General features: G+C 47.3%; 1 long non-coding RNA gene across 2 annotated transcripts in view; it reads right to left on the bottom strand.

The window, feature by feature from the left end:
• Positions 1-24,252, bottom strand: part of LOC142022627 (uncharacterized) — a 223,218-nt gene that overhangs the window by 89,424 nt on the left and 109,542 nt on the right. For both annotated transcript variants that reach the window (XR_012648007.1, XR_012648008.1), the window contains exons 2-3: positions 11,363-12,674; positions 5,968-6,057 (exon numbers count right to left, since the gene is read on the bottom strand). This is a non-coding gene — a long non-coding RNA (uncharacterized LOC142022627). The remainder of the gene's footprint in view (positions 1-5,967; positions 6,058-11,362; positions 12,675-24,252) is intronic.

Below are 24,252 nucleotides of genomic sequence, written 5' to 3'. Positions count from 1 at the left end.
CATCCTGCAGTCAAATCAGGTAGCACTACCCCAAGGCTCTCTCCACAAGTTCCTCCATTGGGAATGGGGAAATATATGTATCTATATGAAGGAGAGAAAAGCACAAAAGAAAAGCTACTGTGGGCTCCTGGGAGAGGCTGAATTGTAGCATGTCTACTTGCAGCTCCTTGCAACCAGTGTTTTGGTGAGTGACCTTGGATTTAGATAGCCCTCAGTGTGTGTTTGAACACCAGCACCAAATGTGAGCTTCACCAGTGACCCTAGTGATTGCTTATGAGTGCGATGAGCAGGGGGAGATAATATCTTGTATTGGTCTAACTTCTGGTGGGGAGACAGACAAACTTACAAACTGATGTTAAAAAGGGGAAACCCAAAACCCTAGCTACAAATGTAAGCGTGTTTGGAGTCAGGATCTTAGTTTCAGCAAGAGAGCACGAGGTAGCTGCAGAGTCAGCGACTTAGGAAATCTCACCTTTCTCCTGCAAGTCACCTGTACAAACTGATGTGCTCTTCTTGACTCTCCTCTGCTCTGAACGTGCCTGCGATCCACTGGCTCAACAGTGCTGTGGTCCAGCAGCTGTCTCCTCCCTAACACAGCCTATGTGTGCAATCCACACAAAAGGAAAAAGCACTACAGGATTCAAACCTGTAATAGCCTGAGCGCTATCAAACACTCTCAGCTCTCATCACAGCCACTGGGTGCTGACGGCCTATATTTCCTCCTAAAGCTATCCCCAACAGCTTGCAGAGCCAGGCTGTGTAGGACTAACTCACTTATTACTGTTTATATAATGCCAGCAATCAAACAAGGCACTTACAAGGTTAGTGATCATTCCCAGATCCATTAGATAGGAGATAATGCGTTTTCATGGAAACAGATAGGCGTTCTACTACAGAGCATGAATTACCCCCTCACTAGTGGAGGTGAGGAAGAAATTTCCCCTAGCAGCTGGTTATTCCACAGATGGCTGTTGGGGTTTCTTGCACATTCCTCTGAAGCATGTAATTGGCCACTGGCAGACAGAGGATACTTGACTGGATCAGAGGATGGACAGCCCTGTGGTTCAGGTATTAACCTAGACAGCATCTGTTCCCTGCTCTGCCACAGACCTGCTGAATGACCCAGGGTAAGTCACTTACTCTGTGCCTCAGTTCCCAGTCTGTGAAATGGGAATAACAACCCTGCACTATTTCACAAGGGAGGGGGAGGATTGTTAAGTTCTGCAGGATGCCAGATACTTCAGTAAGCGGGGGCCATGCTGAATCATTAGTCTGCTGCCCTGTGGTATTCCCTATGTGTTTGACACTATACAGGAAATGCAAAACTCCCTTTACAATCTAAAAACCAGTGAGCAGAAAGGAAGCAATGGGAAGCTCCGTGGTGAGCACATCCTGTTCTCAGAGCAGGACTTAGGCTGCAATCTGCCAGGGATGGCCAATGGCCTCCAAATCCTCAAAGCAGATTTGAATATCTTGACCCTAGGCACGAAACCTTTAATCCCATGGCTCACAGAGCACAAGAGCACGTGTTGAAGGGCTGGGGAGGGAACAGAGATGGGGGGGTCATAGAATCATAGGGATGAAAGGGACCTCAGGAGGTCATCGAGTCCAGTCCCCTGCTTCAAAGCAGGATCAACCCCCACTAAGTCATCCCAGCCAGGACCTTGTCAAGCCGGGACTTAAAAACCTCTAGGGATGGAGAATCCACCACCTGTCTCAGTAACGCATCCCAGTGCTTCACCACCCTCCTGGTGAAAGAGTTTTTCCTAATATCCAACTACACCTCCCCCACTGTAACTTCTGACCATTGCTCCTTTTCTGCAGTCTGCCACCATTGAGAACAGCCTCTCTCCATCCTCTTTAGAGCTCCCCTTCAGGAAGCTGAAGGCTGCTATTAAATCACCCCTCAGTCTTCTCTTCTGTAAACTAAATAAGCTCAAATCCCTCAGCCTCTTCTCATAGGTCATGTGCTCCAGCCCCTTAATCATTTTTGTTGCCCTCCACTGAACCTGCACCAGCAAGGGATCACCTACAGAGCAACGCTGGAAAGCAGAGGGCTAGGCCTCGGGGCTGAGAATAATGGACAGAGTGGGACAGCATGGAGCCCTTCCCCAACTATGTATGTTGACAGCAGCGGACATAAGTTAAAGTTTCAGCCACCTCCAAACAGCTTGAATCTCAACACCCACCCTACCCCTCCCGGACACCTGTGTTCCCTGGGAGCTGAGTGCTTGGGCAGCCTCCCAGGAGAGCTCCTGATGCTGCCCAGTTGATTAGCAGAACGCCCACAGCACCCGGAGCTGGCAGCCTGTGTTCGTACTGGTGGTGCAGAGCTGCACATGTGTTGGTGCCCATGACAAAAGTTATTCCACATACGGATGGAAAAAATTAGAGGTAACATTGCTCAACACTCCCTGTTACCCAGGGAGAGCTGAAGAAGTGGGTCTGCTCCACGAAAGCTCAACCCCTAATAAATTATTTTGTTAGCCTTTGAAGTGCTACATGACTGCTGGGTTGTAACCCAGAGGTAACGTATCACTGTTGCTTGGTGGCTCATGCTCACCCCCACACATCACTTCTGAATCGACAGGGGTGTGTGACTTCCTAGGAGGACTATTCAGCAGGGTGAACAATGACACCAGGCAGCTGGAGCCGGCCAGCCCCACACGGTGCGAGGGAGGGAGCATCACCTCCACACACTGAGTCACTCTCATTTGAGGACCACTAACAATCAGTAAATCCAGTCGTTACACCCACACCTCTTATTAATAGTGTTAAGACCCCTTCCCTCTCCCGCCCCAAATGTCGAATTCAAACTACACCTGTGCTGCTAATCAGAAAATTCAGTCTTCTACGTGGGAGGGCACAGCTTGTCCTCGTCTAGGGCCAGCATAAAGTGGAATGGGGAATGTTGAGGCTGGTTGGAGCATTAAATGACAGTGCAGCAGAATGGTGCCTATCAATTCAAACTGGATCACTGTGAACAGGTGGGAAGTTGTCATGCAATAAATCACTTGAACAAAGAGGGGGATGGAAGCCCTCTGAAAATTCTGGCAGGGAGCAGAGCTCTGCAGCAAATAAAGCCCAGCATGGCACCCAGAGATGTGATCCGTGTCTTGACATCAAGATGTTTTGAGAGACACCAAGCCTGAGTAGGCTCTGCACAGGGCAGGAAAAGGCTAAAGGCAGCAGGAAAGGCTAAAGATGGCGTTTTTCTTCATTTATTCCTTCGCAACCAAAAGCTGCCCCCCCCCGGTATTTTCCCATCTTTGGGGCTTATGTGGTGGATCTCCATGTGGTGACGTTCTGCCACCATGAACGATTAAGGAATCTGAATCTTCACAACTTCCTGGATCTCATTTCTGTTACTAGAGCAAGATAAACTAATGCCCCCTGGGGACTTTACCCCAACGATCCTTTTATATGAAGCCAAGTCGCGGGGCTAGGGAGGGGAAGCCTGGGGTTTGTAAGGGTAGAATTTCCCCTTGATGCATGTGCTTTGCAGGGGTATATGCAGATATTTTTTTCATGTCTGAGGCTAGTCTACGATGGGAATTTATATCAGCATGGCTATGTCTCTCAGGAGGGTGAAAAACCCATGCCTCAAGCAGGGTTCCCTCTAGTTTTTTCCATCCATGGGTGGAATAAATTTAATGTGCACCAAGGCATGTGTGGATGTAGGAGCCCTTCCCAGTAGCATAGGTAGTGTCTATGCTGACATGTTACCACAGCAGAACTGCGTTTACTGAAGTGTATTAAGTGTAGACCTACCCTTGGTAGGGGGACAATGTGTGTTCTTAATGCCAGCTAGCTTGAGGTGAAATCTGAATGAAGGCTGAGAAGGGTGTATTGTTTTTCATGAGTTAGCAGGCAGAGTTAAAAGCTAGTTATTCCCCTAGTCCTTAAACTGGCCCACCAACTTGTGTGGATACTACAACCTGCCTAGTTTTCGCACAGCTCCTCTGCCATGTTAGTAGAGTGGGCATTAAGAGCACCCCTTCTCTCCCATGGAAAATAAGGCCTAGGGAGGGTTAAACTCCTGGCTTTTACACGTGGCTTCCATTGCTCCCACGTGGTTCGCTCATTTTGGTCTCCTCTCCTTTAAATCACAGCCTCCCCTTTTGTTGCGTAAGAAGGATGAGCCAGGCCGCCTGGGCTTCCTCTCAATGCTATTGCTAATCGTCCAGCAGGAGGTGCTGCTGTGAAGCTGCAGAAGGGTCTCTTTCCCCTCTGCAGCTGAGCCCAGTTAATCTGCAGGGCTCTCAAGAATGGAATAATTTCACTGGCTTTCTTGTTCTGCCTGTGACATTTCCACCCTGAGCAGAGCCTGGAGAACCTCTTTAACTCAGTCCCTATGACCAGCTGCATGATCAGCCCATTGCAAACACACTGGATTAGTTTCCCCTTCTCACTGTTCTGCACCTACCATTATATCAGCAGAAGAAAACTGGATTAAAAACCGTGGGAAAGGAAAAAGCAACCATAAAACCTGGAATGCCCCAGCCAGCCATACTTGACCTTAAAGTTTGCAAGCTTAGAAAAATGGTAAGGTAACCAAGAAAGCCAGCAGATGGAATTCAGCTACCCAGTAGGAACGGGAAACAAATTGACTAACTGAAATATACATTCACATTGATCTCTCTGCATCAACATCACAGTATTTACCGTAGAGTACAATAATATTGAATCAAGATTTGCATGGGAGGATAATTTCTATTCCACGGTACAAGATAATTTCCCAAGACCTTTTTTTCCCAGAGACGCAAAAACATTTACTCTAACGATAATGGAAATAAACCCAGTCAAACCCTTTTGTCCTGTCTTTTCAATCAGATAAAGCATAACTACCAACTGTTAGGAGGAGGATTAACTTAGGCTGACGTTTTTTTTAAATGCAGCGTGAGGAAAAGCCCTGGGGAGAAAACATTTGCAGGCCAGGTTTTAGTGTACGTATGTTGAACTAATAGTTTCTCAGAGGAAAAATGTTTAGCGCTGACAGGTATCAGTTTTCGTTATTTGGAGTGTCTACTAGCACAGTGTTAATCAACAGGGTTAAAAGCAAATCCGCCAGTGTGGTCTGCTGGTTAGAGCAGGGACTAGTAGTCAGGGCACTTTGGATGTCTTTGTAACTGTGAAACTGGTTCTGCTGTGTGAGCCTGGTCTGGCTGCTGGATTGTGCCTGTATAACCCCCACATACGAGTGTCCTGTTCTGTCCTACCTAGTGGTGCTAAGATCACCTACAGAGAGAATGATGAGTCTGCTCTATAGCCTTAGCTCAGAGCCAGCAACTTCTAGCTCATGCAGTAGACGATCATGTACTAAGCTCCTGAGGTCCCAGGTTCAGTTCTGCATGCAGATTCCCAGGATCTGTTGGCATTACACCTATGCAGCAGAAATGTCAGGATCATGTTGTCTCACTGAGCCCAGCACTCAGGAGTGTAGAGGTACAAAGTGTACTTATTATTTGTACGGGTAGATCTACAGTAGAACCAAGAACCTGTGGCAGGGCCATGGCTGGCCTAGCTTAGCTCAGGCTCACGATGCAAAGCTGAAAATTGCAGTGTAGATGTTCAGGCTTGGGCTGGAGCCTGAGCTCTGGAACCCTCCTCCTTTGTGGGGTCCTGGAGTTCAGGTTCCAGCCCAAGCCTGAATGTCTACACAGCAGTTTTATAGCCTGAGCCCCACTCAGTTGACCATGGGTATTCAATGGCTGTATAGACGCACCCCCTTACAGGCCCCAACCAAGATCACACCACTGGCGTATCAGGCACTGTACAAATATATGGTGACAAACAGTCCCTGCCCCAAAGAGCTCACAGACCAGACAGACAAAACCTGCAGGGGGTGGGGCATAGAACAGAGATGAAGTGACATGTCCAGTATCCCAGGGCAGGTTAGTGGCAGAACCAGGACTTAAAACCCAGATGCCCCAAACCCTGCGATCTAACCACTAAATAGCTACCTACCTTCCCCACTGGGGGCAGCTCCTCACTAAGCAATTCCCCCTCTTGCAGCCCTTAGGAGACCAGGGAGGAGCAGAGCAAACAGCTCAGTCACTGCAAACAAAACCAGAGAAAACTCAGCATTTGCTTTCCCTCTTATCAGAAACGTTAGACCACAAGAGATAAGGTTATTAGCAGTAACATAGCTCTGGTGCTCCAGGCAGATAGCTGGAGAGATAGGCTGCTTATCTTATCAGCTCTTTTATAATGGCTCCCCTGGTGTCGCTATAATTTTCTGATAATATTATAAACAGAACTGATAACATCTTACCTTTCTTATACTATTGCCATTGGCTTCATTTCACCAACCCTTTACTTAACACGTTGGCTTTCCTCTGTTCCTCTAAGTGGATTCTCCTTGTATTTTTTTGGATGTATTTTCATTTCTTTTAACATCCACTTCACCCTCCTGCTGTCCTCCGGTAGGTTTTTTTATTTTATTTTTCATTCCTCTTTTGAACTGACATTTTATCTTGGCAGGAGATGCTGAACTAATTGTTCTTTTTCATCCATAACAATAGCAGTAAGAACCCTTCCCACTTTACTCCCTGGGGATTCTAGGCCACTGTGCAAGACAGAATTTTGCAGAATTAATGTTGTGCAGTACAGAATTCCTTTTCTCCTACAAAAATGGCTTGCAGGGCTGCTGGCCACCACTAGGGGCTGGTAGATCAAGGAAACCCAGCTAGCACATGGAAGACACTGCTGGGGGGGAGGAAGGAGGGAGCTGAAAGTTTTCCTGACAGCTGCAGTTCCAAGTACACCCAGAGGGAAGGAGAGGACAGCGTGCAAGAACTTCCATAGAAGCCTAGGACTGAGCATCAGGCTTGTTCTCCCTCTGGACCTTTGGGCTCTGGTATGGTGACCAGGTGTATGGTTTTTGACTGGAACACCGGGCTGAAAAGGGACCCTGGTGACTCTGGTCAGCACTGCCAACTGGGCTGTTAAAAGTCTGGCTGGCAGTGTTGTGGTATTAAGGCACGATAGTCCTTATCTGTCTGGGCTCCAAGACGCACCCTGGAAGCGGCCTGCAGTAGGTCTGGCTCCTGGGCAGAAGGAGCCACAGAGCTCCAGCACCAGCTCTGCATTCCCATTGGCTGAGAGCCGCTGCCAATGGAAGCAGCTGGTTCGGTGCCTGCAGAGGACAGTAGTGCTACAGGCAAAACCATCTGCTGTGCCTGCTTCTAAAAGCCAAACCTGCTGCTGGCCACTTCAGGGGTGCAGCAAGGTCTGCGGTGCCAGGAGAGACAGAGGGCCTGCCTTAAATACACACACACACACACACACACACACCCCTCCTCTCCTCTGCTGGGTTATGAGAGGGAAGAAGGCGAGCCAGGAACCAGGATGCTATAGGGACTTCTTTAACTCTCTGATCCTGGAGGAATTTGTGTGTATCTGTATTGTTAGACATACTTGCTAACAGGTGTTTTGAAATAAATTACAAAACAATTGTAATTGGTTTGATTATGTAGTGTTATTTTGACAAAGTTTGCAGAACTTTAAAAACTGTATGCAGAAATTTAATTTTTTTGCTGCAGAATGCTCCTGGAAGCAGCACTTGCATACAGGAGCTTCTTTCATCTATATACCATAATGATCCTGAGAAGTATTAATTAAGAAAGGGCCACAATGACTCCTCCATGATTTTTTTCCATGCTTTGAGGATCTTCATGAATTGGGTCTCTATGTCTACACAGAAAAGTTATTTCAAAATAACAGCCATTATTTCAAAATAACTATCCTAGTGTCTACCCAACAAAATAATTTCAAAATAGCAGTTAGCTTATTTCAAAAATAAGTAAATTTCATTCCTATTTTGAAACAGGTGCTGCATAGATAGGAAATAGAGCCTATTTAGAAATAAGCTGTAGTGCATCCAATGACGATTTTGAAATAGGTTCTATTGTGTGTAGATGCTCTATTTCAATATAGCTGAGAGCGATTTCAAAATGCACTGCGTGTGGAGATGTATTATTTCGAAATATGCTATTTCAGAATCTCTCTTTTGGAATAGTTCATTTGGAAATAGCTTTGCTGCGCAGACATATCCTAAAAGGGCAGAAGAATTTGCCGCTATGCTGTACATGAGCGTACGCAGAGTGAGCAAAAGACTTTTCCTCTTGGCTGCCTTCTTCTGTTCCTGATTGAGGCATGTTGTCTGGAAGAGAATTATTTCGCAGATGTCAGCTCTGCAGATAGCCCACTGCCCTATCCTTCAAAATGACTCTCTTCCAAATGACACTTTGGAGATAAGTAAATCCTTTTTTTGGTAAATTATTCCAGAACCATTGCGGTACTAGTTGGCCAGTTATATCTGGCATGCTTTAGCTGAGTTTTCACGCTCTTAGCATCTAAGTCTGGCCCAAAGTCCACTGAAGTTCTTCCGTGGACTTTTATGAGCTGTGCATCAGCTTCTGTAACCCCTTCCAATCATCTGTTTACTGTTAAAAGCTCTCCACCCCTGCCACTTGTTGGCATCCTATATTAAGCTGCTTTGATAAGCTGTAAGAGTATGATAGTTCGGGAAAGACAAGGTGATCAGGTCCATCTCCTTTGCAAGAGCAGGACAGTGGGATGGATGTCAGAAACAACAACAGAGAACTCTAACCTAAAACTAACACTAGCAAGAAGCATTAAGGGGAGCACCAGAGGGTCAAGGGGAAGTGTTGCATGGATACTGTTCTGAACTGGGCCTGCACCCAGACCACTCTGACCTGTGAGCAAGATCAATTCTGGATTCAGATCCAAATCTTCCATCTTAGGCCTCTCCACAACAAGACAAGCCGCAACGCCATTTTGGAATACTCCCTGGCATCAGGGGACATTTGGATGAGGATCCAAGCCCAGATATGACTCAGGCCCATCTCCAGAACACAGGCTGCAGCAGTGCCAGGCCACTACCTCTAAGGTTTGAAAGCCATCTAATCTGTGGTCTCCCAGCCCAGACTGGCAAAATGCAAGTCAACTAGTGTCTGTGGAGAATGGGACGCAGGCCCAGATCCTCAAAGGACTCAGGTACCTAATTTCCATGGGAGCTAATCCCTTGGAACTGAGCTGGAATGGGGCAAAGGTCCATTTTTACCAAGTCTCATGGAATAAACACAGCCTTAAACAGAACTTAGCAAGAGCAAATGTCCTGGGTCAGCAGCCAGCCAACCCCAAAGCAAATCACAGCAGACGGCGGCCTTCGGTTTGGGGTGGGGGATTTAAACAGACCTGTCTCTCAGCGTGACGACCCCCAGTGTCTGCACCGAGATGCACTCAGGCTGCGCTGCTCCAGGGGAGAGGCAGCACAGCCCCCACACTCACTGGAAACAACACAGCGTTGCTGGTGAGTTGGCGGGGGGACAATCCTGAGGGACAAGGGATGCATGTGACCCATGCACTGCCTCTGATAGGGAGATCAGTTAAGTTCTGAGCACGTCAATAAGATCCCGCCAGCCACGAGACAGAATTCTCAGCACCATCTCACAGCACTGGTCCCCCTATCCCAGGGGTTGGCAACCTCTGGCTCTGGAGCTGCATGCAACTCTTTGAGGAACCACTTGATCTCTGAGTGCTGTTGCCACTGATTCCTCTTGCGGCTTGGGAGGAGGGCACCACTTACAGAGAAACACTAAATTCAGGTGGTTTAACAGCTGGATCACTCCCGCCATTAAACAGAATGTAGTTTTTTTGTTTAAGCAGCGGCAGCCTCCAGAGCCTCAGAGCAGTCAGCTGCAGCAGGAAGCCCTGCAGAAATCAGCCAGCAGGGCGGGGAGCTGCCCACCCTGCAGGACATCCGGGGAAAGGGGCAGCTGAGTCTGCAGGAGCTGCGCTTAGGAAGAGGAGGCAGGGAAAGCAATGGGGGAGGTAGCAGCCATAAAGGAGAAACAGCAGCACGCATAGCTTGTGCTCTGAGGCAGGTTCAACCTTGAGATGCCGGGGGGTAGTTTAGGACTGAAGGGGCTAAACCTGGAGATGAGGGGCAGGTTTGCAGGATGGGGGTAACAACTTTGTAACTAGTACAAATCATTGTGTGTGGCCGTTCTTAAAATCGGGGTTACAAAAAGCCCAGTCCGATGTTATTGATTAAGGACTGTCTCATGGTCACATGCGTTGCGGCTCTGGAAGTATTGATTTTGTAACTGAATTTGAAAAAAAAAGTCTCTTCTTGCTCTTTCGGTTGCAGACCCCTGGCCTATTCGGTGGTGCATCTCCCACTGGCGTCATCTCTGATGCTTCAGAAGAAAGAAACCACATAATACATTGGTGGGAAAAATCCCCTCCTGGCCCCTGCGCCTTTCAAATACAGGTGTAATATTAAATCCAGAGATAAGATCTGACTGGGGTCCCTGGAGAATGAGGAAGCGCTTCCGAGCAGATGGACCACCATGTTTTTACATTATTCTTCACATTCTCCTGGGCTGGTATTACAACACCTTGAAAAACGACGTACAGACACCAGTATATTCCTGTGCTGAGAAATTACAGCTTTTGGAGATGGTAAGTTTCGGGAATCAATTTAGATGAAATGGGGCCAAAATAAGTCAGGAAGATAAAAATATTATTTACGTTTGCATTATAGTAGTGCCTAGAGCTGCCACAGTTGTCATTATGGTGTAGACATGCCCTAATTGAGCTGGTCTTGTTACTTTTGTTTAAAAAAAAAAAAAAAGCTTTGAACTTTCTGCAGGATCCCCAGGCCAGCAGGATTCACAATGTTTTACTTACACAATTAGCACAATGGTAAGTAGTCCTGCCTGGGGTCTCGCAGCTCCTCTCCAATTGAATTTCATTAACTAATGGGCCAGTGGTGATCGCTCCATGATGAATGACTTACAGGTGCAATCAGCTGATGTGAACGGATGGGGAGATGATACAGCGGCCAGAGCCTAATGTAGTCTTCAGGATACAAGGGTAAAGTTTGTGAAACATTTGTTTTAAGTCTTAAAATATCAAATTCCTCATAACGACGGGCTTCTTAAATCTAGGCCTGGTAATTGCAAGTTTCCAGCCATGAATAATTTCATGCTAGGTGGTGAATTAAATTTAACTGCCCCCCAGTCCCTAAAAAAGCACATTACCAGCGAGGACAAATTTATGAGCTGATCCAGGACAACTGGTGCAATAATAATTAATGGAAAGCAAGATAAGATTTCATTGTCCTGTACAAGGGGATCTTAGCGAAAAGTTCCCTTCATGGTCTGAGACCATGATGGGAACCCCAAAAAGGTGCATGTGAGAATTATGGACCCTTTCCAGATGCATGACTTTGACCTTTCTGGATCAGACAGATTCTGGGCTCAAGGGAAAGCAGAGGGATTTCTGCATCTTTATCCCTGGGATGGCTGATACTTGAAATCGTTAATCTTACCTTCACCGACAACTTCCGGAGACTGGGGGCCAGGTTGGAAGCCAATCCAATTATATCCGGGAGCAAAGAGTGACACCAGGGACCAGCTTGAGCTCAGGAGTTTGCAGTCGTGGTGTAATTTAGTTGGAAGAATTGGCAGAGATGGCAAGAATCCATCTGGCTGATTTGTCACTGTCTTCCGTCTGCATTTCTATTGTCTCAGAGACATGGCAACAACTCCGGGGGCTCCACAGCTTGCACAGAAGTTGCATAGCGCTGACTTTCTGACCAGAGAAAATGTCAGTCATCCCAAACATCCACCAGGGGTATGGTACCATATTTGAGAATATCCCTCATTCAGATTGGATCAAGGACAGTATTATAAATCCCACGGCTATAAAAATTCAACCCCACCAAACGTCAGGCAAAGTTGAATAATGTTGAGGAAGTGGTACAAAAGGAAGGGCAGAATTAGGACTGATGCTCCTTCCTTGACTTTCCCTGATGTTCTCAGGTTACAATCTCTGTGTGAAATCCTTGAATCCTAAGCCGCAATGGGAAAGCAAAGAATAGAATCTTGACTTGTCGCAAAGAAAATCAAAGTTTGTGTCCCAACTTAGTCATTAGTGTGCTGGCAACTTCCTTCTCAAGACCCTCTTTGTCCCTTTAAAACTACCAACCTTCTGGGGTCGAATTCTGCCCTGATTTATACCACGTGCAGCCACCCTGATATAAAGATTCAGAAATAATTGCTGTCAGTGGTCTGCACAAGGTAGAATTTAGCCTCCATGGCTCATCTTAGATCTTGAGAAGTAAAATCTTTTGATGCACGTTTCTGGATTCACTCTCTCTGGCCTTTATCCCAAAGTAACTCCTCTGCCGTCAGCTGGGGCCCGTAGCTCTGCAAGCACATCCCTTCCTGTGGCGTATTTTGCTTCTGATCCCTGCAGTTGCATTACCACTTGACAATGAAAATAAAGGGGGAAAAGTCATTAACAAGGATTAACAAAAAAGATGAAATTTTGTCCTGGAAATCAAAAGCACAACAAAAATCTCCATTGGTTCCCCTTGCCATCTTCTCTGGAAAGCTGTAGTAGCAGATGCTTTAAATTCTCTTTTGGATGAAGGGGAAAAGATTGGGTTACTGAAAAAACAAGGCAGGCTTCAATCTAAGGAGACATTAGTAACTGCTTAGGATCTCAGAACAGGAACACCTTGAACCCATCATCAGCCAGGACCATGATGGATGGACAAGGAAAAAGGGCAGTCTAGTTGACCCATGATGCCTTCCAGTACCCTCCAAAAGCCAAGAAGAAAAGAGATTCTTATCGCCCTGTGAAAGAACAGAGGGGAAAATTATCATTAAAATACCATCCAAATAAAACTAACAAACATGGGCTTTTCCTTCTCACCCTCTGTCCTCTCCCCCGCATACAGCTAAAGTATTAAGACAGGTCTGTTGATCAGTTGCACACAAACAAAAGATGGCCGTGACTCAAAGAACTGTCGTCTTTGCATTACGTTGGGGTTACATCCCTCCAAATGGACTTTGGGTTTGGTAAGAAGTCTTCTTTGAAAACGTCGCAGGGTGAGGAACCAGCTAGTCTAGGCATAAATTGCAGATTCGCTATAATGCACAGTCTAAAACATCTATTTCCCACATTCTCGACTTATCAAATGAGGCTTTGAAGCTGACAATGAGGCACTCACCCACTGGATACACTCAAATCAGTTTAGGTCAAACAAATACATCTGGAATACTCAGAACTGATCTACTATCCTATACACTCACCCCTCGTTAAATGAGTACTTTACTTATGAGTACTCACTAAAATGAGGGCAACATAAACCTACCTTTGTTCACTAAATGAGTGAACTCTCCCCCTGCTAATATGAGCCTTACCCCCCCACCCTGCAGACCCAACCCGCCACAGCCTGACCCCCTGCCAGCCCCACAGACCCAACCCACTGCAATCTGAAACCCTGCCAGCCTCACAGAACCAACCTGCCACAGCATTGACCCCTCCCACCCACCCCACGGACGCAATCTGAAGCAGCCTGGGCCATCTCCGCCTGCCTGCCCCACGGAACCAACCCACCACAGACTTAAGCCCCTACCCTCCCCATGGGCCCAACCCGCTGCAGCCTTAACCTCCCCCACCCACCCCACAGACCCAACCCACCACCAGGTTTTAACCCTCCCTCCCACTCCCCCACAAACCCAAGGTTCACTTACCTTTCAAAAGCAGCACCACATGCCAGTCCTTCGCAGAATTAGGAGCACTTGGAACAAATCAGAGACTTTTACATGTATTTTAATGGGAATTTAGGGTCTCCCTTACAAGTTTTTGCCTACGAGCAGAAAGTTGGGAACCAGTTGTGCTCATATAGCGAGGGATGAGTGTAGGAATATATTGTGCAGTGGGGGCAGTGCTGCATAGTGGAGAGAGCACTGAACCTGACTTCTTGTCCTGGCTCTGACACTGGCCGTATGGATTACCTCAGTTTTCCCATCTGTAAAATGAGGAAAAGGACGCTGACCTCTTTGTCAAGCTCTTTGAGTTGGACAGCACTGTGAAGGAACTATGTAAGGGTAACCCTTCGGTGCCGTGGAACATTGTAATCAGGTGCCAGAGCTCTCAGTCTAGCTTAGGGCAGGTCTTAACTACTAGTCTGACCCACTCAGGGCCGATATTCCAGAGTTCAATTTCGTGCATCTGGTAGAGATGCGTGAAATTGACCCCTCAGGGGTGGTAGTTGACCTCTGTACTCCTCAGGAGATTGAGGAGGAAGGGATGTTGAAAGGAGAAACTCTTCCGTCAACCTTCCCCTGTATAAACAGTCGAGTTAGCTGAGCACAGATGCATCGATTTGCCAGAGCTAAAAAATGCATGTCTGCAGTTGACTTTCTTAGCCTAGTGTAGACATAGCCTCAGTTGATTGCAATTTTATGTCTGAGTCAGAAGGCTGTGGACTAACCTTCCACCCATGTGTTGTTTGCATGCCTAAGGGTGAGCAGCTGTTGAAGGGATTCTGCCAGAAGCACTTTGCTAGGGACTGAAGTTAATGTCCCTCCTGCCTATACGCCTTGCGCCATGGGATCCGGAACACCCATGTGCACGTTCTTTAACCGAGCAGGGTTAACCTGCCAGTCTGGACAGAAGTTCTGGGCCAACCGCCACCCTGTAGCAAGCAGGCTCAGCTCCCACTCAAGTTTGTGAGGGCTTTGAGCTGCTGGGGTGGATCTGTGGCAGCACAGGAGTGAACAGACCTCATGATCACTGGCTAGACTGCCTGCTGGCAGCCGAGAGAGAGAACTCTGGACCTACTGCTCCCCTCACACAGCTGTCTGTCACTCGTTTGTCCTTGGGATGGATGCCAGTAGATGTGCCTTTCACTCAGTTTACACCATATGCTATGCAAATTAGACTCTGCTAAGGATTATTATTGTCTTGTCTACAGGTTCACAGTGGGGCCCAGACCCCGGTCCCTAGGTGCTGTACGGAGACACAGATTGTAAATTTGTCAATCTAAGGGTCAAGTAATGCACGTGGGTTTTCCCCGGCAGCTCCACAGGGTGCTCTGAGCGACGGGGCTTGCGACCCACCTTCCTGTAGCCACATATTCTAAAATCTGTCTTCCTCTCTCTCTTCTCTCCCGGTCACCGAGTCTCCTTGTGTTCCCAGAGCCTGTCTACTGTTATCACTTCCCTGTGTTCCCAGGGCCTCCCTCTCTCTCAAGTGCCGTTCCCAGGGGTTAGTCTCTCTTGCTGTGTTCCCAGAGCCCATCCTTCTTAATCCCTTTCTCTCTGCTCCCAGGGCATCATACCTCTCAATTTCCATGGACAGGCTTTGAAATGAGTACAAATTAGCTGGAAAGCCAACGAGCAGGAATTTCTATTGACGTGTGTGTCCCAATCCAGTATCTGTGGTTTGGGGAACATCTGGTGCCATGTAATCCAATGTCTCATGAAGTCCTCTGAGTCAAATTCCACCTGTGCACCAGGTTGTTTATTAGCCAGACACCCTGCCCCATTTGGAAAACTGTAATAGTCCACAGCACAAATCCCAGAGGGAGGGACTCTGCATCCAGCTGCCCTGTTATTCTGGATGAGTATTAAATACTCCAAACACAAGAGAGACTTTGGCTCTTTGAGACCAACCCCACTCCCTAGTCTCGTTTTTAAAATGCTTGCGTCAGGCTGATCCCCAGGGAGCACAGGAATTTGCTCTGCAATCAATGACGACTTCAAAGGTTTCCTAGAGGCAGGGATAGAACTGGCTATATTAATTCACAGCAAAGGAAATATCCAGCATTCCCTCCCTGATCTCCCTTCCAATGCGCCTGTCCTCCTACTTTCCCCACATACCAAGGAGCCCCTTCCCCATCCATCCTCAAAGTCCAACTGATGTGGGAATTGCCCCAGTCCTTCCCCTCCAGATTTACTCAAGCTACAAATATCCCAAACACCGATACTGCCAAATAGCCTCAGCAGCGAGACAATGGAGCAGACAGCCACCAAATCAAGAGGGGAGGGGACACTGGAACAATTCACCAAGCGCTATGAGGCAGAAGGTGCAAATATTTCTTTGCAAAACACATTCACGTCTAGTAACAGGTGTGAGCCCTTCTCTATTTCATGCCATCTCAGAACTGCGTAGGAGCTGACATGTAATTCTGCAGGTCCAGCAAACTCTAACCTGTATTTGTTTTACAACAAGCAGTTGTATGGCACCTTAGTGTAGGTCTACACAGCAAAATTATTTTGAAACAGCCATTTTTTTCAAAATAACCATCCCAGACTGTGTCTTCACATGACCGTCCCTTTCGGAAGGAGTATTTAAATGACACAGATCAGAACTGGTTAATGAGGCACTGATACAAATATTCAGAGCCTGGTTAGCATAATGGTGGCCTGTCACACTTTGAAAGTGCTGCTTTCAAAATGCAAACTGGCCGTGTAGATACCGACACTTCGAAATAAACCCCAGTCTTTGAAACTACCTTATTCCCAATTCGTTTTTGACACGACTGTTTTGGCTTTTGAAAACAGGACTGCCTGAATGGTGAGTGGCTGCCATTATGCACATGAAGCACTGAATATGCAAATCAACGCCTCATTTGCATTTTCGATTGGCTGTGTTTGCATGCCTATTTTAAAAGGGAGAGGCAGTGAAGATGCGGCCTTTGTGCATAGCAGCTTTATTTCAAAATAAGTTATTCTGGAATGGCTCTTCCAGAATAGCTTATTTGGAAATAGGCTGCTGTGAAGACATACCCTTAGGCTAGGGTTATGCTGTAGCCCTATCTCACAATAACTTACTCTGCCTAAGTTATTTTGAGGTAACTTATTTTGAACTCAGTGCCAGCCAAACGGCACTGACGTTCAAAGTAAGTACCTATTTCAGACTTCCTGCTATCCCTTCTCACAACAAGGGGTAGTGGGAATGAAATACCGCTCTCCAAATAACCCTGCTATTTTGAGCACAGTGTTTGGCCGGAGGTTTCTATTTCAGGATACAAATGGGGGCATCTAAGGCCTGTCCAGACACTTGCCCACTTCAACTTTGGACTGGTACCCAATGCTTCCAAGAGATGCCCATCGAAGATCAGTCATCGCCTCAGCTCTGACTGCACTCCATGCCCAGAGACACAAATGGCCATGTGAAAACTATTCCTAAGTGGACAGATTGGATTTCTGTGGGCAGCCACAGGCTTGCATGAAACCCTGCACCTCCAAACCTCATGATCCCTGGAGAGCTAAACTGCTTCCTCTGAGGCACACAATTCACATGCCAGGCCAACTACTGCTCTCCTTATTCAGGCGTTATCCAGCAGCTTAGTGGCGCTACTCAAGTAAGCAAGCTGAGTAGGCGCTGATCCGGGATTTGAGGCACAATATACTGGACTGTCAGAATCAGCCCTGGTCACATCTATTCCCCGTGTTGCCAGGCTTTCTGCACTGCTCCCTGATAAAGCTAGTGCATCAGTCCTCCAGCTAACACTTCATTCATATTATCCCCATGGGGGGGACTCCTTTCCCCTCTGTGATGTGAAATTCATTCACTCTGTGCTGAGGAGTTACACGGCACTCTTGACCCTGTGTTCAGCCTTGCAACTCTGCCTCTGAAATCCTATTATGGATGCATTTAAACATGTCTCCCAACACTTCTTGCATAAACAGATATTGCCAGTGAAGAAACTCATTCAGGTTTTACCACTGCAGCCTGGTCATTTCAGTTCCTTTGTTTACCTTCCAAGGGTTGCAGTTATCACAATCAGCAAGTCATCTTCTACAATTACACCCTCATATGCCAACACTAACCACCATACCCTGCAGCAGGCAGCTGTAGGGTGAACTGTCTCTAAGGAAAATTTCTTCCTTAGAAATTCACTAGAAGTTAGCGAACCACATCCGTGCCCAATCCTCTTGGACTCCTTTGGAGGCAATGAATTTCTTGCCGGTTGAAGAAATGTCCTGGATGCAACCAGGGCAGCGAATGGTAGTAGAGAGTACTTTGTGGTATTTCTGCCGGGGACTGAGATTTTCTAAAGCAGCTTGTGATTTTTTTTTTTTTGGTTGGGTGGGCAGGGCTCTATGACATGGTCTACACTGAAGTTTGTTAGGAGTGTGACAAAATTAACCCTACCTGTGCTGGCAAAAGCCCTAGTATTGACACAGTTTGCCAGTGCAGCTTGTTTCTAGCGTCAGTTATAATGGCAAAAACGTCTTCATTTGCTGATACAGGCTGAATTGGCCGCTGCTGAACGAGAGAATTTGCCAGATCACAGGAAGGCAACATTGTCTAGCACATTACCAACACTTCCACTGCTTACTGGGCACTTGGACATTCAGGGGTAAATTACAGATAATAACAGCACAGACCACAGAGCCAGGACTATTGGCTGTGAACAAACTTTAGGGGACCGTGGGAAACTTCGCCATGCCCACCATATGTGGTTGTCCAACTAACGAAAATCATGACAGATTACGAATTTTGCCAGTCGAGAGAGTTCCAGATTAGAGAGTTTCGACCTGTACAAACTGCATCTTCACTGGGAGAGTTTGCCAGGAGAGCTGTACTGACAGACCCATCCCAGCGCAGACACAGGCCTTACTTGAAATATCCTAAAGGGCCTCAATTATCAAAACACCCACCCTCCTCGGGAGACCAGGCCCTGGTAAAATGTCTCACTTTGGGCACCTACAAATTTAAACATCCCACATCATTGGAAAGTCTTGACCCTTATTGCTCTGAGGTGGTCACTCTCTCTTCTCTCATGGGCAATGGACAAATGTATGAGTCTGTCCCACGAAAGCTCATCACCTAATAAATTATTTTGTTAGTCTTTAAAGTGCTACTTGACTGCTTTTTTGTTTTGACAGCATATAGACTAGCACGGCTCCCTCTCTGTTGCTAAATGCATGAGTGTGTGTGTGTTAAGCTCTTGACTAAGGGGTTCACCAAAATCCAGTTAGTTCTTGTCTCCTAATTCCATCCCTTAGAACTCTCCCCGGAAGAACATTCCTGCCATTTCTTTCCTTTGAGCCGTCCTAGGCATGGCACTCCCTTGGCAAGCACAGGTGCCATATTTCTGAACTGCTTGCCAGTCAACTGTCACCCACTCTTCAGGAATGTCACTGGGGGAAATCTATTTGCTCACGAAGGGGACATTTTCATATCTTGGCAATTCTCCTGCTTGCCTTCATCACACAGCTCCAATGCAGGACAGCTAAAGTTTGCTGAAAAACTCTTGTGTTGTTGGCTAATTGCTGGGCACCTCACAAGGACAAACAGATGCTTTGAAAAGCCAGTCGTCCCTTCACCAGGCTTGAGAAGCAATGCAGGGTGGTGGCGAGGTCCTTTGGTCCATATTTTATACCAACTGCAGTAAAATACAGGACTGAGTCCTGCAAAAGTGCCATTAACTGTTATCGGAGTGGGTGGAAAATGAAGGGGCTCAGCATCATTTAGGATCAGGCCCTGTTTATCCTACAGCTCCATCAGCACTGGTGGTGGCTGGAAACCTATTAGATTAAATAAACAAAGTCTGTGTTAAAGGAACTTGGAAGGTCTGATCCTGCAAGGTGCGGAGTGCCTCTGAGGCGGCGCTGAGCCCTCAGAACACTACTGATGTCAGGAGGATTCAGAGCCACCCAGCATCTCTCTGAATCAGGCCCACTCACCATTAGTAACTGCACTGTGACTGGGAGGCCCTAACTCCAGAAATGCCAGGCAGGCAAAAATGAAGCTTCCACTTTCCTTCTTATGCCGCACCTGAAGAAGAGTTCATCTCATGCTGGGCTCCATTCACCACTGTCCTCTTGCGTTGTCACGTCCACCAGTGGACAGTGGGTTTAAGATACAGCCAATCTACTGTGCCAGCATTTTCTACTCATTGTGTGCTCTGTGGAGACCCTCCAGAGCTGCACCGCTCTTCTGTGGCCTCTGATCTGGGAGCCAGAGCTCTTGCACAGGCCTTCGGCCTCAACCAAGATTGCCCAGGTCTCCTGGAGATCCCTGAGGATCTGTCCTCATGGCCTTTTCAACAGGAAGAGATGTAAGTGCCTTTCTCGTTTCCCCAGACAGAACAATACGCATGGGGGGAAATCTGGTGAACATTCCCTCCCTTGGACAGGATGGTCTGAGCCAACGCATGGGCAGCAGCTGAGGAATAGATCCCTTAGGGCTTATCTACAGTATATTTACTGGCTAGCGAAGTGTGGATGTGGCCACAAGTTGCACACATGCTGTCTGGATGGTTATGAAACACTGAGAGTCAAGGCGCTGCTTTGATTCAGATCTCTCCCCAATTGCTGTTGGTTTGTTTTCACATTTCCCTTCACTCGCTCACATCGCTGGGGCTCCCGGGGGGGCTGTCAGCACCTATAAACGTTTCTTTACGGATTCCAGTTGACTTAAGGAAGACGCGGTCCTGGCTTCCCATGGCTGAGAGGGCAGGAGATTACCGCCCACACACGCAATAAAGGCTCCTCAGAGAGTCATCCGGCTCTGACCAATGGCCCAACATTTCTCTCCCCAAGAAAAAGAAAAGCAGTTGGCAAGTTGTTTTTACTGGTGTGCTGAGTGAACCCAAGATCCGGCTGCGATAAGTGGACGCAGAAGGATGTGCTAAAAAAGGTAAGTCCGTAACAAGGCTTGCAGTTTACTATTCATGGGCAGAGAGTCCAGTGATTTGTTCCAGGCTCATTGCCTTAGCTTTGCAGGCACTCACTGGAGAGCTAACATGAAGACTTTTACATACTCATCTCCATGCTGCTAATTAGTGGCTACATCAGGAGAAAGAAATGACAATAAACAGCCTATTAGGTTAAAGAAACAGTCTCTGTTAAAAGGAATTGAGAAGGGTCTGATCCTCCATTCACTACTGTCCTCTGTGTTGCCATGTCTACCAGAGCACATGGGGGGTGGGGACTCAAGGCAGGGTGAATATGGCTAATCTGTCATGCCAGCATTTCTACCCATTGGGTAAATCATTGCCTCCTGCAAGCACTACAGTACCTCACATTTACAGACCATCTTTTACCACAAATTTGCATTCTGTGGCCTATACTATGTTCCTCTGTTCCTTGTTCCGCCTTGTTCCTCTGAGGAGCTCTAGAGAGAGCAGGGTTTGGAGCTGTAGAGCTAGAACAATACTGCAGATGTTGGCAGAATGGTAAATGACTTCATATGCCCTTTATACAAACCATGGTATTGATACTTGCAACAGGGGAGCGTACATGTCCTCTGGCATGCGCCGGGGAATGAGCAGGTGTGCAGTGTGCTGGAGGGGGGCCTGGTCACCCATTATGCTACCTACCCGTGTTTTCATGGAGCACCATAGAGGACCCAGACTTGAGCCACTCATGATGTGTGGAATTACAGTCCTTCTTAAAAGAAGGCATGTATTAAACAAAACAACTACAAATTAAAGAAACAGACTTCTACATAGCTTGAATTCCAGCTTTGGCCCCTATGTTTACCAGCTAACACACCCTGTCCAGAACTGTGCAGTGCATAGAGACATCTAGTGGCTGCATCATATATTGTGAGCACATATTTCATTACAGATTCCAATTGACTTCACTGGACTTTGGACCAGGCCCTCATAAGTGGTAGAGGCAGCATTCTGCCTGTTGTGTTGGGGTTTGCTCATGAATGCTGGACTACTAACGCTGGCTCGTTATTGTTAGAATGCTGCCAAGTGCTGGGGTGAACATGCTGGGTTGTTATTGTGGGGCTGCTGGCAGTGGTATTTTTTAAACAAAGTTTTACGTTGTAAATCTCATTTCAGGTCCCTTGCCATGCTGCCACTTCATTATTTCGGCCAGAACTTTAATACTATTAAATAAGAAAATAATGTAAAGTGCATATAACAATTTTCAGAGTATCTCTCCTGAGGACTGATTTGGCAGCCACAGACATATGGCATGTCATATCCTTTTCCTGATGCAAACTCCTTGATCCCAAGAGCCAGTGTCAAAGCATAACCGAGAGGAGTACTGGATCCATTATCTTTGAGTTTAAAAAAAGAAAAATGAGCATTTCTAACCTCCCCAATGCAAATAAGAAAAAGGAACCCGTGACTAGAGCACATGTTTCTTCTCAAGAATATGAGTACTCCGCAGCTTGTCCTCCAGAGCAGCTCTCTTAGGAGAGCAAGCTGGGAGGAGGCCAAAGGGCAGGCTGGAGTTTGGAAGGTCTGCTAGAGAAAAAGATGCTGCGGTGCTGCTATTTGAGAAGCTGGTGAGGTTGTGAGGGGCCAGAATGTGGGTGGCCCTTAAACAGTCCCCTAATCTGTTCAGCTTCGCAGGATGTGTTGGAAAAGTTGTTCTCCTTTTCAATGTTGGAGAAGAAAGACAGCATGGGACATTAAACAACATGGCAGAGCGGTTCCCTTTTCTAGCCGGAGTGTTAAAAGCTTAGCCTGGCAACAGACTTAACACTCAGCCTTTGCTGATATGCTCCTGTTTGTGAAAAGGACTCCCGGTCTTGTCTGCACTGAAAATGCCATTTCCTTTAAACATGATGTTGGCTAATAAGAGAGCAGGACTGCTAATGGGACACATACAGTATGTACCATCAGAAGTATAACTTTTCAGCAAAGCAAGTACGGTCTAGTGGTTAAAGCAGGGATCAAGGAGTCAGGACTTCTACTGACTGACCTGTGAATAAATCACTAAACTGTATGCCTCAGTTTCCCCACATAGCTAATGGAATAGTAATATTTACATGACTCACAGAAGCATTATGGAGCCCAACTAGCATTCAACCAATTTGGAGATCTCTAGTTTGCCGCAGAACTTAGGCACAATGTAGTTTAAAACCTCAGTTCTTTCTTTGCCAATTCTGGGTCTCCCAGATCTCTCACTCCCCACCCATTCCTACACGCTACTTCCTTCCCCAACCCCACATCCCCAGCCACTCTGTATCCTCCCTCCCAGACTCCACAACCCCACCACTACCCCACTCCCTCACCTTACCTCCCACACTGACCCCACAATCCTCCTGGGCAGCTGCCTCTTGCACACTGAGTCCCTCATATTTGACCCACTCTGGAGCCTAGGAGGCCCCACAAAATCTACTAGTCCCTACCCCCCTGCCAGAAGAGTTAGTTTGGCCCCAGTTCTGTCCCCTAACTACTTAATTCCGTTGCTCTTGGAAAACGTGGTGGAGTTTGTTCTTAACGTGAAACACTGGGTTTGATTTCCACAAGTGCCAGGCTGCCATTTTTGTCCCTAGCTTTTCAGAAGTGCATATGCAACCAGGGCCTGAGCATTCCCCACACCAGAAGAAGGCAAGGAGAGTGCAGGCTCGTATCCTAGAATCTTCAAATACTAGAACCGGAAGGGACCTCAAGAGGTCATTGAGTCTAGTCCCCTGTCCTCCTGGCAGGACGAAGCAGCTGATCATCAGAACTTACCAGGCTGAGCACATTTGAAAGCTGCAGCCCTGGAAGGGGGATGGCCTTTAGCCCAGGGATGCAGCAACGAAAACAGGCTGCCATTTCCCCTTCCCACAGGCTGGAGCTGCATGCATCACCCTAGAGGCCACTAATTCTGGTGCCAGCTTGAGAGCTGCACTCTGTGGAGAGCCTCGCTGAAATCCTGGCCCCACTGAAATCAAAACTCCCATTGACTTTCATCCTAGGCCTATGTGGTTCCACCCACTCCACTGCTACACAAGGTGGTACATAAATGCTCAGGGAACACACCCGTCTGATAGCCTCGGGGATGGAGGACACGGGCTGGGTCAAAGACCATGTCCAGCTCAGGCAGCAGCAGCAGCAAAACCAGCCTCACATGGCCTCTCTAATGAGATACTACCCTCCTTCCTGAGGGATCATGCACAGTAATTCTCCAGGCATGTGTCACTCTGCAGAGAAAGCCAGCCTGGACTGCTGTTGTGATGGGGGTCTTACCATCGGCATCAAGGGAAAGGAACCAGGGTGACAGCTGAGGAAGTGGACTTTAATGTATTAGGTCATAAGATTTTGTGGGTAATCTCTAAGGTGGCACAGGACCAGTGTTGCTTGTACCCTGGGTGCCCAGGCAGCTGCCCAAGAGACAGTCAGGTGCTGCCCAGCTGATTAGCAGAGCAGCCACAGTCACCAGCATGTGTTTGTATGGGTGGGGCACAACCACACATGCCATAGTGCACATAACACTATTTATTCCACACACAAAAAAAAAGGTTAGGCAGTAACCCTGCACAGGACCACTTGTGTTTCCACATCAGTATTTTGTGGGGTGATTTCAATTGCACTGGTAGAACTCAGTGCTCAGCTGGCTGGGTCTGACATGGCCCTCTGTCTTTTCACTCATACATGGGCAGGAGGGGAAGCTTTTGAAAATGTGCTTTCTGATTTTACAATATCATCTGGGGTTACACACTAGTGCGATCCAG

This window comes from Carettochelys insculpta, chromosome 18, assembly GCF_033958435.1.
Source record: "Carettochelys insculpta isolate YL-2023 chromosome 18, ASM3395843v1, whole genome shotgun sequence".
Classification (NCBI taxonomy): domain Eukaryota; kingdom Metazoa; phylum Chordata; order Testudines; family Carettochelyidae; genus Carettochelys; species Carettochelys insculpta.
This window is presented reverse-complemented; position numbering and strand designations above follow the sequence as displayed.